General features: G+C 37.1%; 1 pseudogene; it reads right to left on the reverse strand.

The window, feature by feature from the left end:
* Positions 1-7923: 7923 nt before the first annotated feature.
* Positions 7924-9083, reverse strand: LOC138143789 (proteasome subunit alpha type-6-like; annotated as a pseudogene).
* Positions 9084-11321: the final 2238 nt, after the last annotated feature.

Consider the following 11321-nt stretch of genomic DNA (forward strand, 5'->3'; position numbering starts at 1 on the left):
CTCTATATTTTTCATTAGGCCTCTTCATTTTGGTTCTCTTTTCTGAAATAAGGAAATAATGAAAATAGCTTTTCCCTTGCTGAGAATAAAAAAGAAATCTTTATGGCAAGCTCTATGTTGATAAAAGTCCCGTGACATAGTAGACATATGAAGACCTGGGATTAAGGTCCACCTCTGAAACATGGTGGCTATATGACCACCAGCATGTCACTTAAATTCTTATTGCTCTAAGTCAATGGTATCGAACTCAAATAGAGGCAGATCCCTTAATGTGAATATTGACTTAGAAAACTACAAATTAATGTTATCTGTGTTGAATTGTATTTTCATTTATTTTGTTAAACATTTTCCAATACATTTTAATCTGGTTCCCCCACTTCCTTCCCACATACACACATGTGAATTCAGGAACTGACTGCAAGTTTGGCACATCTCCTCTAGGCAACTCTCTAAGACTAAAAGACACAAACCTAGTAAATATGAAAGGTGAAACTTGAACCCAAGTCTTTCTGAATCTAGGTCCATCATCCTATCAACTTCAAAATAGAATCCCAATGTACTTTGTCGAGGTCAAACCTGGACAAAATCAAATGGATTATTATCTTAAATTTGGGGCATTACACTTTAATCAAGATATTGATAAGCTTAGCTATAAATAAGGAATGGTCAGGATGAAGGAATTCAAAACCATGTTATATGTGAAACAAAAATAACTGGCAATGTTTAGTCTACAGAAGAAGATTAAAGGGACATGATTGTCACATTCAAATATTTCAAAGCCTATTATCTAGAAGAGAGATTTGTTCTGTGTGGCACCAGATCACATAATTAGGACCAATGAGTTGAAATTACAAGAATGAGGATGTAAATTTAATAAATAGAATGATTTTTGTTAATGAGAGCTCTTTAAAAATAGAATAGACTTCCTCTAGAAGTAGTGACTTTCTCTGTCACTGGAGATATTCCAGTAAAAGTTAGATGACCACTTACTGTGGATGTAATAAAAAGAATATTGTACTAGGTGGTCATCTAGTTGGGTCAGATGTCTCAAATGTCTCTTTTCAATGAGATTTCTTGATTCCATGATATACCTAACTGTATAGTACAAGCTGGAGCTGAAATTTCAGAGTAAAGGTGGCATATTTCCTGTCACCTACATTAACTTGCCAGTGACCCATCTCCATCTTCCCTCTCAAGTTACCTGATTTTCTTTCACCTCTGCTTTTGGCATACCCTCCTGAGAAATGGATAAAGCTCCAGATTTTTCTGCCATCCAAAATTACCTTCTTGGAGCCTTCTTTCTATGCCCCCTCCAAGGTCCTGCTCTTGGATAGGCTTAATTTGATGACTCTTTTGAGTTCCATGTTAATGGTTGAAAAATCATCTAACCTCTCCTCAATGATAGCTCCAGTTCCAAAGTGAATCTTTATTTTTCTTCAATAGCAAAACAAGGCCTAGTACAAGTCTGTTAAAGCAAAATGAATCAATCAATGAATTAACCAATCAATAAGTATTTGTTAGCTACCAACTATATGTGTCATTCATGGTTTTAGGTACTTGGGTTGGGTAATAAAGACAAAAACGAAATGATTCACATCCTCAAGAAGCTTACATTCTGTAAGGAAAGATAGCATGCATACACTGAGTACCTATAAAATAAATAATTAAACAAAGTAACTTATATGGAGAGAAAACTCAAGCAGGATTAATTTTATCTGCCAAAACCAACATGATGGAGCTCCCAATAGAGCAATTTGAAAAATGTACTACTTCAATTTCTCTCTCAAAGAAAAATAATAGATTATCCAGGAATTATTTCCTCTTATTAAAATTATGTGTCTCTTCCTCCTAGAAGGCCACAGGGGTATCCTTGTAGGTAGACTGTGTGACTGCCCATGTGGTATGATTTTAGGGGAATTAGTCACATTTCTAGAATGTGACTCCAAGTCTGCTGTCCTGAACTTAGAGTGGAGGAGGAAACAAAAGAATCTAAGTTAAAAAGTTAGGCATATTCACATTGATTAACAGAGAGTTTAGGCCTCTCTAAACTGTGAAATACTATCCTCAGATATATTTTGAGCCTCAGCTCAAAGCCCATTTTCCCAGCCTGAAACGATCACTTTTTTCTCTTAACTATACAGTTTCTACAGGTCAACTTAGCACTTGGATGTCTAAGACCAATAGCCAGCATTTATCTGGCACTTTATAGTATCTCATTGGCTCTTAATTACCACCTTGTGAGTCAGGTACTGTAGATATTTCTACACACGTACTAAGGCTCAGAGTGATTGCCCATGGCAACATAGCTGGTGAGGTTCACAAACAGAATTTGAACCCCAATGTCTCCTGACTCAAGGTCCAATACTATTCCATAACACACTGTACTATCGTGTTTTGTGTATTGTAAAGTTCCATAGAGTTTCACAAACTATTGGTGTTAGAAAGAACCTCAGAGGCCCCACTCTCTCATTTTACAGATGAAGAAATTGAGGCATAGAGATTTTATGGTCTTATTTTTCAGAGAAGCTTCCCTGAGAGAAGGAACTTCTTGTAGCCTACTTTCTTCTTGCCTCCCTTTCCCCTTCTAAATGGCTACAAGTGCTAGATACTATAAAATGCTCAGGAAATACTTAGCTGTTGGATTTAACCTGGAATTCATTTATTACATTAGTGAACAAACTTTATTAATAACAATAACAACAATTATTTAGCATCTGACCTGTGTTAATTTTGTTGGATCCTCCCAGAAACACCATGATTTAGGTGCTAGTACCATCCTTTTACAGACAATGAAATGGGCTAGAAGAGGGTCTTCCTGATTCTAAGTCCAGTGCTTTATCTTTTGAACTCACTAGATTTTGTTATCGTTCACTCTTTTCAGTCATGACAGATTATTTGTGACCCCATTTGGGGTTTTCCTGGCAAAAATACTACAGGGGCTTGCCATTTCTCTCTCCACTTCATTTTACAGATAAGGAAACTGAGGCAAACAGGGTTAGATGACTTGCCTAGGGTCCCACAGCTAGTAAGTGTTTGAGGCTGAATTTGAACTCAGGTTTTCCTGACTCCACACTGGACCCTCTATTCACTTCACCACCTAATTGCCCCAAACCATCTAGATCCCTCAATAATGTAGCTACATACAAAATCTATGCTGGGCACTAGGTGATACAAAGACAAGTAGGAATTAGGTTGACCAACCTGATTGTTGTTTGTTATTTTAAATGGTGAAGCTTAATGGCAATGATTTAATGTACTCCTAAGTTGAGAAATTACTGTCCTAGAATTCTTCAATTGTGTGTCTGGCATAGATTAGATAGGTTTTAAGTAACGTAAGAATCACCTGTAGAGTTTCTCAGATGAGTTATAATGTGCCTGAAGTTGCTGAAGTTACTGTTACCATGTAACATCATGAAAAAATATGAAATTAATTTTTGAAACAGAGGAACAATCTCACAAGGGAGGTATTTGTATTAAAGGGGTAGATAGTTTTTCCTGACTTTATTACCATGGAATTCACAAGGCATGAAGATAGAAAAGGAAGAAGTGAAAGAGACCAAAGAGACTTTTCCCCTATAGAAGACCTTGCATGCTGATTCTGTTTATTATCTTAAAAAACCCACTATGGCCTGGGAGAAAGCTAGGAGAAAGGATGGCTATCAGGACTTCTTTGGGTGGATATGAAAAACAAGGGATTACCCAAGTGGGATAGAATGGCCACTTTGGTGACTTTTGTTAACATCCTCCCAGACATCATAGTCAATCCACTTCTCTACGGTCTTTTCTGGATACACTATGGACAAGCCACAGTGTTGCTTTTGGGCCTGAAATAACCATGAGGGTTGTCTGGTTTATTGAAACAGAAACCATAGGGAGATCTTAAGTGAATAACAAGTATCTAAATGATTGGGGTTCTGAGATAAAACCAAATCACATACTGGAGATCTTGGAAAATAGAAATACCTTTGAAATACAAAGTTGTTGTTTTTTAAGCAAAGGGATAGTTAATTAAACCAGATTCTCACCTGGTATGAACCTGCTTTACTCAGAGACTACAGGCTGCTATGACAACAGCTGCAGCTGGATATATTTTAATGGGCTCTTATTTCCTTTCCTTGCCCACTCTCAGTGTATAATTTTCTCATTTGATGGATATTTTCATTGCCTGGGAGGCAATTCACCAGCATCCATTTGGTCCCCTTCTCTTCTACCACTGTATCCTTTAGTGGGACTCTGCAAAGGCAGCCATTACAACAGATGCTGCCCGTTTGGTTTGAGGACTGCTGTTAGCCTGATTGTCATTAATTGAATGAGGCTATAATTGTGGGAACCAAAAAAAGATTCTCAAAGGCCACATTTCAAATTGCTCTGCCAAAGAGGCAGCCAGCCCAGCTGGCAGGGCTACATTTTTGTAGACCAAAAAAAAGAGGGCTTTGTACAGGCAGGTTATGTAACTGTCTACAGCACAAACTGATTCAGGACTGATCTCTAGATATACATGCAAAAATCTGAAACTTTTCTAGAAAAGTAGATACTTAGGGTCATCTCCAAAGGAATGGGCAAGCCATATGTCATGGACCTTCTTTCCAACACCTTGTAATAGGCATCAGAAAACAGGAAAAGGAGAAGTAGGCCTTGTTTTCTGGCTTCAGATATTCTTTGAATTAACTCAGCTTTAAGGATCATGGGATTATATAATGATAAGAATTCATGGGGAACAGAAAACTAATAAAGATTGCAAAAGTTATAAAACTGTTAATATTATGGGATGGTGGTGACCTGTATTTTCTACCCCTGAAATATGACTATGAGTAAAGCCATTAATGTGAATATTAAGGACAAATATGAAAGGAAAAAAAAAACGGCTTGTGGGGTACATGTGGAAAGGAACATGAACAGGTACCCTTGCTTTTCTGTGATGCTGCCGGGGACAGGAAAGGAAGGATACTATTTTGGGATGAGTTTGAGGTAACCCTTAACATTACCTATTCCTTTTGCTCCCCATTTACTTCCAGTTGCTTCCCTGCTGTCTGATTCAGTGTCCCCCAGCCAATTAGCTGTACTCTGGTAACAACTCTGCAGATAGATACCCCACCAGTTTTTAGGTGGGGTCTAATAAATCATGAACCTAAGTTTCTTGAATGCATCAATGGCTGAAGGAAGGGCCTAAAAAGATCCCTGAGGTCTTGACAAAGGTTACTTGGTTGGTGGGCAATCAGGCCTTGTAAAGATAGAGTTACTTAGCCATTTTGAAGCCAGGCTGCTTCAGTTACGTATTAAAAACAGCCAGACCTGTTTGACTACATGATTTAAGTGAGAATGAGAATTTGAGGATGACACAAAGGTTGTGAGTCTGGTTGTCCTCGAAAAGTTATAGGGAAATATTTTCAAGAGAGCAAGTTTGCGGGGTGAAAGGTGAGGTCGTATGAGTTCTGTTTTGGATATGTTGAGTTTGAGATGCCTATATAACATCTAATTAGACATGTCCAAAAGGCAGGGGATTGTGCCATACTTCCCTGAATATGTTTGATCTTCCCTTACTTTCAGTGTAACTTGAATATTTCACATTACTACTTGAAATGTTTATCTAACTTTCTTTATTTTCCCCACATCTACTGTGTTTGTACCCACATTTAATATTCATGTAGTTGCTACTCTCTAATTAAATACATATTATAGCTTAAAAAAATCAGAACTCATTATAAGATGAATCATTACTACATGGATTTTGTTCTACTGTTGGCCAAGTTGTATTTTTTAGAAGCAACACAAATCATAAGATGAGGCTTTTATAACATGACTGATCAATCAGTGAACTAAAAAATCGACAAGCATTTATTAAGTACCATCTTTGGTGTACCCTCTACTAGATGCTTAGATTTCAAAGATAAAAATGATATGGTTCTCACACTAGAGAAGCTTACATTCTATAGGTAGAAATAATGTGTAAACATATAGATACTTAAAAATAAATATAAGGTAGCTTTTGGGAAGTGTCAGGATTAGTTTTTCCTATAGACTCCAATATTATAAAGAATATCCAGTATCACAGCCTTAGCATACTAGTAGAGAAGTAGAATGTTAGGATGGAGAGGGTACTAGACTTGTAGTCAAAAGACTTGAGGTTCAAGCATTGTTTTGATGGTTCTGAGTTGTGTGACTGGACAAATCTCAGTTTCCTCATCTGTAAAATGAGGAAAACATACTTACACTACTCACTCCATGGATTCATTCTGGGGAAAGTGGTTTATGATGATGTCATATTTCTATAGTACTATAAAGCTTTTTTAAAACGAAATTTTATTTCCAAATGAAAATCTGCCTTCTCTCTCTTCCATCTCTCCTATCCAATTGAGAAAGCAAAAACAAACAAAATATCCCAAGTACAAGTCACATTGATCATGTTAAAAAAAAAAGTCTTAACCTACATTTTGAGTCCCTCACTTCTCTTTTAGAAGGTGGGTAATATGTTTCATCATGAGACCTCTGGAATTATGGCTGGTCTTGGGGTTGATTAGAATTGAATTTATGGTTTACAAAGTAGTTTCATAATAAAAACCAAGTGAGATAAGTAGAGAAAAAAAATATTTTCCCATTTTAAAGATAAGGAAACTAAGATTCTTAGAGGTTAGGACTTACCTAGGGTTATGCATTCAGTAAATGAGGGAAGCCCTCAAGTGACTATCATAGTACCTAGGTGACTGTAGGGGCACAGAAATGAAACCATATCTCAGCAGAGATTTGTCAGAGCTGAGACTCAAACCCAGGTCACTCCTCTCCAAGGTCAGAACTCAGAGTATTTTGTAGATGTGAGTTATTGTTATTTCTAGCACTTGTGGCAAGAATACATTTTTTTCACATTCAATTTAAAAATTTTAATTTGTGGAACAAAACAAGCATTTCTATATCATAGTACAATAAAAAAAGATGATTGCACATGAAACTGCAAATCTATTATGTACAACTTGCTATTCCCTTTAAATATATAATAAAGTAATCCTGTAAATTTCTTTTTTTTTCTTTCCTCACATCCTAGAGATGGCTACCATTAGATACACACACACACACACTTATATGTAAAATCATTGTATACATACTTCTATTTATCATTTCCCTGGATTCAGGTAGCATCTTCCTTAATAGGTCCTTTGTAATTAGTTTGGGTATTTATTAATATAGTCAAAATGACTTAGTCATTCAAAGTTGTTCTTAAAATAATTTTGCTGGTACTGATTACAGTGTTCTCTTGTTTCTTCTCATTTCACTCTTTGTTATCTTGTCCAAATCTATCTATGTTTTTCTAAGACCATTGAGCTCATCATTTCTTCTGGCACAGTAATATTCCATCATAATCAGATGCCACAACTTGTTCATCTCTTCCCCAATTAACAGTAATCCCTGAAATTTCCAGTTCTTTGCCACCACAAAGAGAGCTGCTTTTACACTTTTAAGAGAAGCACTTTTGAAACATTTAGTTTCTTTTCTTTTATTCCCTAATCATCTTTGGAAATAGACCTTTTAAAGAAATTAGAATCACTACAGGACATCATTCCTTCTTATTCCCCAGAAAGACTCAGGACACATTCAAAAAATGTTTAGGCATGGTGGAATACCCAGAGATAACAGCTCTTTTCCTTGTTTGTGACAGATGCATGTCCAACAATATTGGTACTTCATTCCCACTTTATTGGATAACTAGTTATTGAATATCTGCTTGGCCAGTTCTGAGTTGCCTCAAGTTCAGAATAACTTCTGGCCTAGATGTACTGAACTTTCTGAACTGCCACAGAACTGTTTGCTTAACATTTCTCATGTTGTCAATCTGGACAACTCCTTCCAAATGAAGAAACCAAAATGATTTTCAGCAGGAAGAATACTGTCCCTCCTCCCACCCACAAACACACAGTGTTCTGCATAGATTTTAAAAGACCATATGCCAAGCTTATGTCCAATGTTCAGTTGATGTTGGATAATGCTGACTCTGTAACCATTTTTCCCCCTAAAACCTCTGTTTTATTTATACAGAGCCAATATTTAGTTATTCATCAGTGGGGATATGATGTATCTTTCAATCCAGAGCCATTGATGAATGTGTTGGTTTTTACCAAATATCCTGGTCAGCACATAGTAGATTAGGGAGACTAATTACAGTGTTAATCCCTCTCACCTAGAGCCACAAGGTGTGGATTCTGTGAGGATCCTGAATTTAGGGTTTTCAACTGTAACTACTCCAACTTCTAATTCTGAAGGTTTGAAATCATTGGATAGAACAGTAGACAGGCATGTGTGTTACTGCTGTCTCTACTGTCTGTTCAAATGTCCAGTCAGATTTTTTCTTCACTTTTTTTTTTTTAGATTTTTCTTTTTGCTTTTTGGAGGGGGAAGGGCAGGGAAATTGGGGTTAAGTGACTTGCCCAAGGTCACATGACTAGTTTTGTGTTGAGTGTCTGAGGCCAGATTTGAACTCAGGCCCTCCTGACTCCAGGGCCAAGGCTCTATTCACTGTGCCACCTAGCTGCCCCTTTTCTTCACTTTCTTTAAAAAAAAAACTGGTTTATTCAATTTGTTTGACTCCAGCTGCAGTGGCTTTAAATCCACAGTAGTAGCCTGCAGGATCACATTTGTATACTTGAGAGCCTTGTTCTTCATCAACATCAATCAATATCATTCAACAGCCAAGGGGCCTTCTTTCAGCATTCTGTGTGTAGACTTGAGAAATATTCGTAATCCTTTTACACAACATATCCACAGCAATCTTATAGCCATGCTTGTATTTCTAATTTGCAGCCTCATAGGGAGCTCTTTGTACCTGAGACCTGCTGTCAGCTGTCATTCCTGTCATCATACAGCCAATGTTTTCAGTTATTCTGAATAAGTGAGTCACTGTGCTTGAATCCAGTAACTTGTCTGGTACTTTCTTCTTCATAACAATTACTGTACAGTCTTTCCATCGGACAACTAGTGATGTGAGACCACCCTGGTTAATAGCTTTAAAAGCATGTCCTACTTGGTACAGATGGCCCTCTGGGGAGATAGATGATAGTAATGTGCTGATCAAAGCCAGTGCTGGAGCTGAGGGACATCTCAGCTCATTCCCTTTCTCTAGCTCCGATCTAATTAATCCTGCCTCACCCTGCACGGCAGACATGCAACATGTCTGTAACTACTTTCTTAGCCAGTAAAGAGCTGTAATTCTTTTCTCTTTGGGCAGAACAGCAAGCAAGCACAGTATATCTCACTTACAAATTAAAATGTTATCCATTTAGAACATTTTGAGTTTGGAGAAATTTGAGAGGTTGTCTGGATCAGTTTCAGAATGAAGGATGAAGTCCCTCTATAATTTCCCTGACAAATTGTTATCTGTGCTCAAATACTTGCAGTGAGATAATTCATTGCTGCTACATGATATAATAGAGTTTAGGACTTGGAGTAATTAAGAGCCAATTTCAAATTTCCCCTCAGTCACCTGTTAGCTGTGTGATCTTGGGTAAGATATTTAATTTCTCTTAAATCCAATTTCCTCACCTACAAAACAGGAATAATAATTTTTATCTCCACAGAGTTGTGAGGATGAAGTGAGATAGCGTATACATTGCTTTGCAAAACTAAAGGGAGTGCATTATAGTTTGGGACCAACCAAAATTTTAGGAATTAGCAAGCATTTATGTATGAAGTGACTACTATGTGTTAAATGCTGTGCTAGGTGCTTTACAAATATCTCCTTTGAGATATCAGATACAAACATTATTATCCTTATACTGAGAGTTTTACAATTTGTGATCATCTCTTTTTTTTCTTAGAGTCCCATATGTATAGTCACTAATAATCATAACTAATTTGGAGCAAACCTTAGATGCGCAATGATGACTAGAAAAGAAAAAGGCATTTCATATAGTCATAGAAGCTGAGAATCAAAGGGGACTTTTCAGGCTGTCTAATTAGTATTGAAGTAGTACTGAAGCTTTTATGTAACCTATTTGAATTTTAAATAATTTTAACTTTATAATGAGAAATTAGACACAGTAAGTACATAAGATTAAAAGGTCTTCTAGTCGGTACCCTCTGAGGTGACCAGGGGGGGTCTCCTTCTAGAGTAGACCACCCTCCATACTTGGCCCTTGGCATCCATTTAGCAGCACAGAAATCTCATGATGTGAAATCATGTGACTACTTCCCCATACTCCTTCTCCACCTCCCTCTCAACAGTATATAAAGTTCATAGTGTCATGCACCAGGCTTCTTTCCCCCACCCCAATCCCACTATGGTTCAGGTGAGACTTTGCTTTCACAAGGTGTTCAATCACTTCAGTCATGTCTGACTGACTGTTCATGACCCCATTTGAGGTTTTCTTAGCAAAGATACTGGAATGGTTTGCCATTTCCTTCTCCAGTTAATTTTAGAGTTGAGGAACTGAAGCAAAAAGGGTTAAGTGACTTACCCAGGGTTAAACAGCTAATAAGTATCAGGGACCAGATTTGAACTCTTGAAAATGAGTCTTCCTGATTTCAAGCCCAGTGCTCTATCTATCCACTGCTGACTGAGACTTCCCTTTTACCAGTAGTAATATAGAAATTCTGTGAGGTTTGAAGTGACTCCTCTAAGATGCAAATAGGCAAGACCTGGGCAAGGGTAGCATAGAATTGTGAACATGCCATCTGAAACAAAACTACTTTGCAATAACATGGCTAATACCCAACAACCCAAATCCCTGGATAGCATTACTAAGCCACTTTCTGATGCTTTTGTGAACAATTGCCCATTTGTAGCAATTTTAATATTATTCTTATGGCACAAATTGCCCTCTATACCATCATTTTGCCTAACATCAAGTTTACAGTAAACCACTTAATGATAGTAAGGGGAGTATGCTTTCATTTAGATCTGTGAATAGTAATTACTGAACATAAAAACATTTTCTTAACCTTGTTAAAAATCTTCTCTCCCCATCAAATATTCATGGAAATTTTGCTAGTTCTCTCCTTCCTTATATTATTTAGGATCTATTTGTTTATATGGCATATCCTTGTAATTGGAATGTAAGCTTCTTCAGTATTATCTTGCTCATTTAACAGATAGGGAAAGTGAGGTTGAGAAGATTATGACAAAAAAACAACCTTCCATCCCTCAAGGAGAGGTAGTGTTATATATAATGGATAGAAAAGTGCCCTTGGAGCCAGAAAAACCTGGGTTTATGTCCTGCCTCTGATACATATTTCCTATGTAACCTTGTGCAGGTAATGAAGGTGACTCAACTTGATTAAGTAGTGGATATGTGTAGTGTTGGTCTGGGAGTCAGGAAAACACCTTCAAATACTACCTC

The sequence above is a fragment of the Petaurus breviceps genome, unplaced genomic scaffold (genome assembly GCF_028583685.1).
Source record: "Petaurus breviceps papuanus isolate PSGF00001 unplaced genomic scaffold, PetGlider_PUasm1.0 90667, whole genome shotgun sequence".
NCBI classification, from domain to species: Eukaryota; Metazoa; Chordata; class Mammalia; order Diprotodontia; family Petauridae; genus Petaurus; species Petaurus breviceps.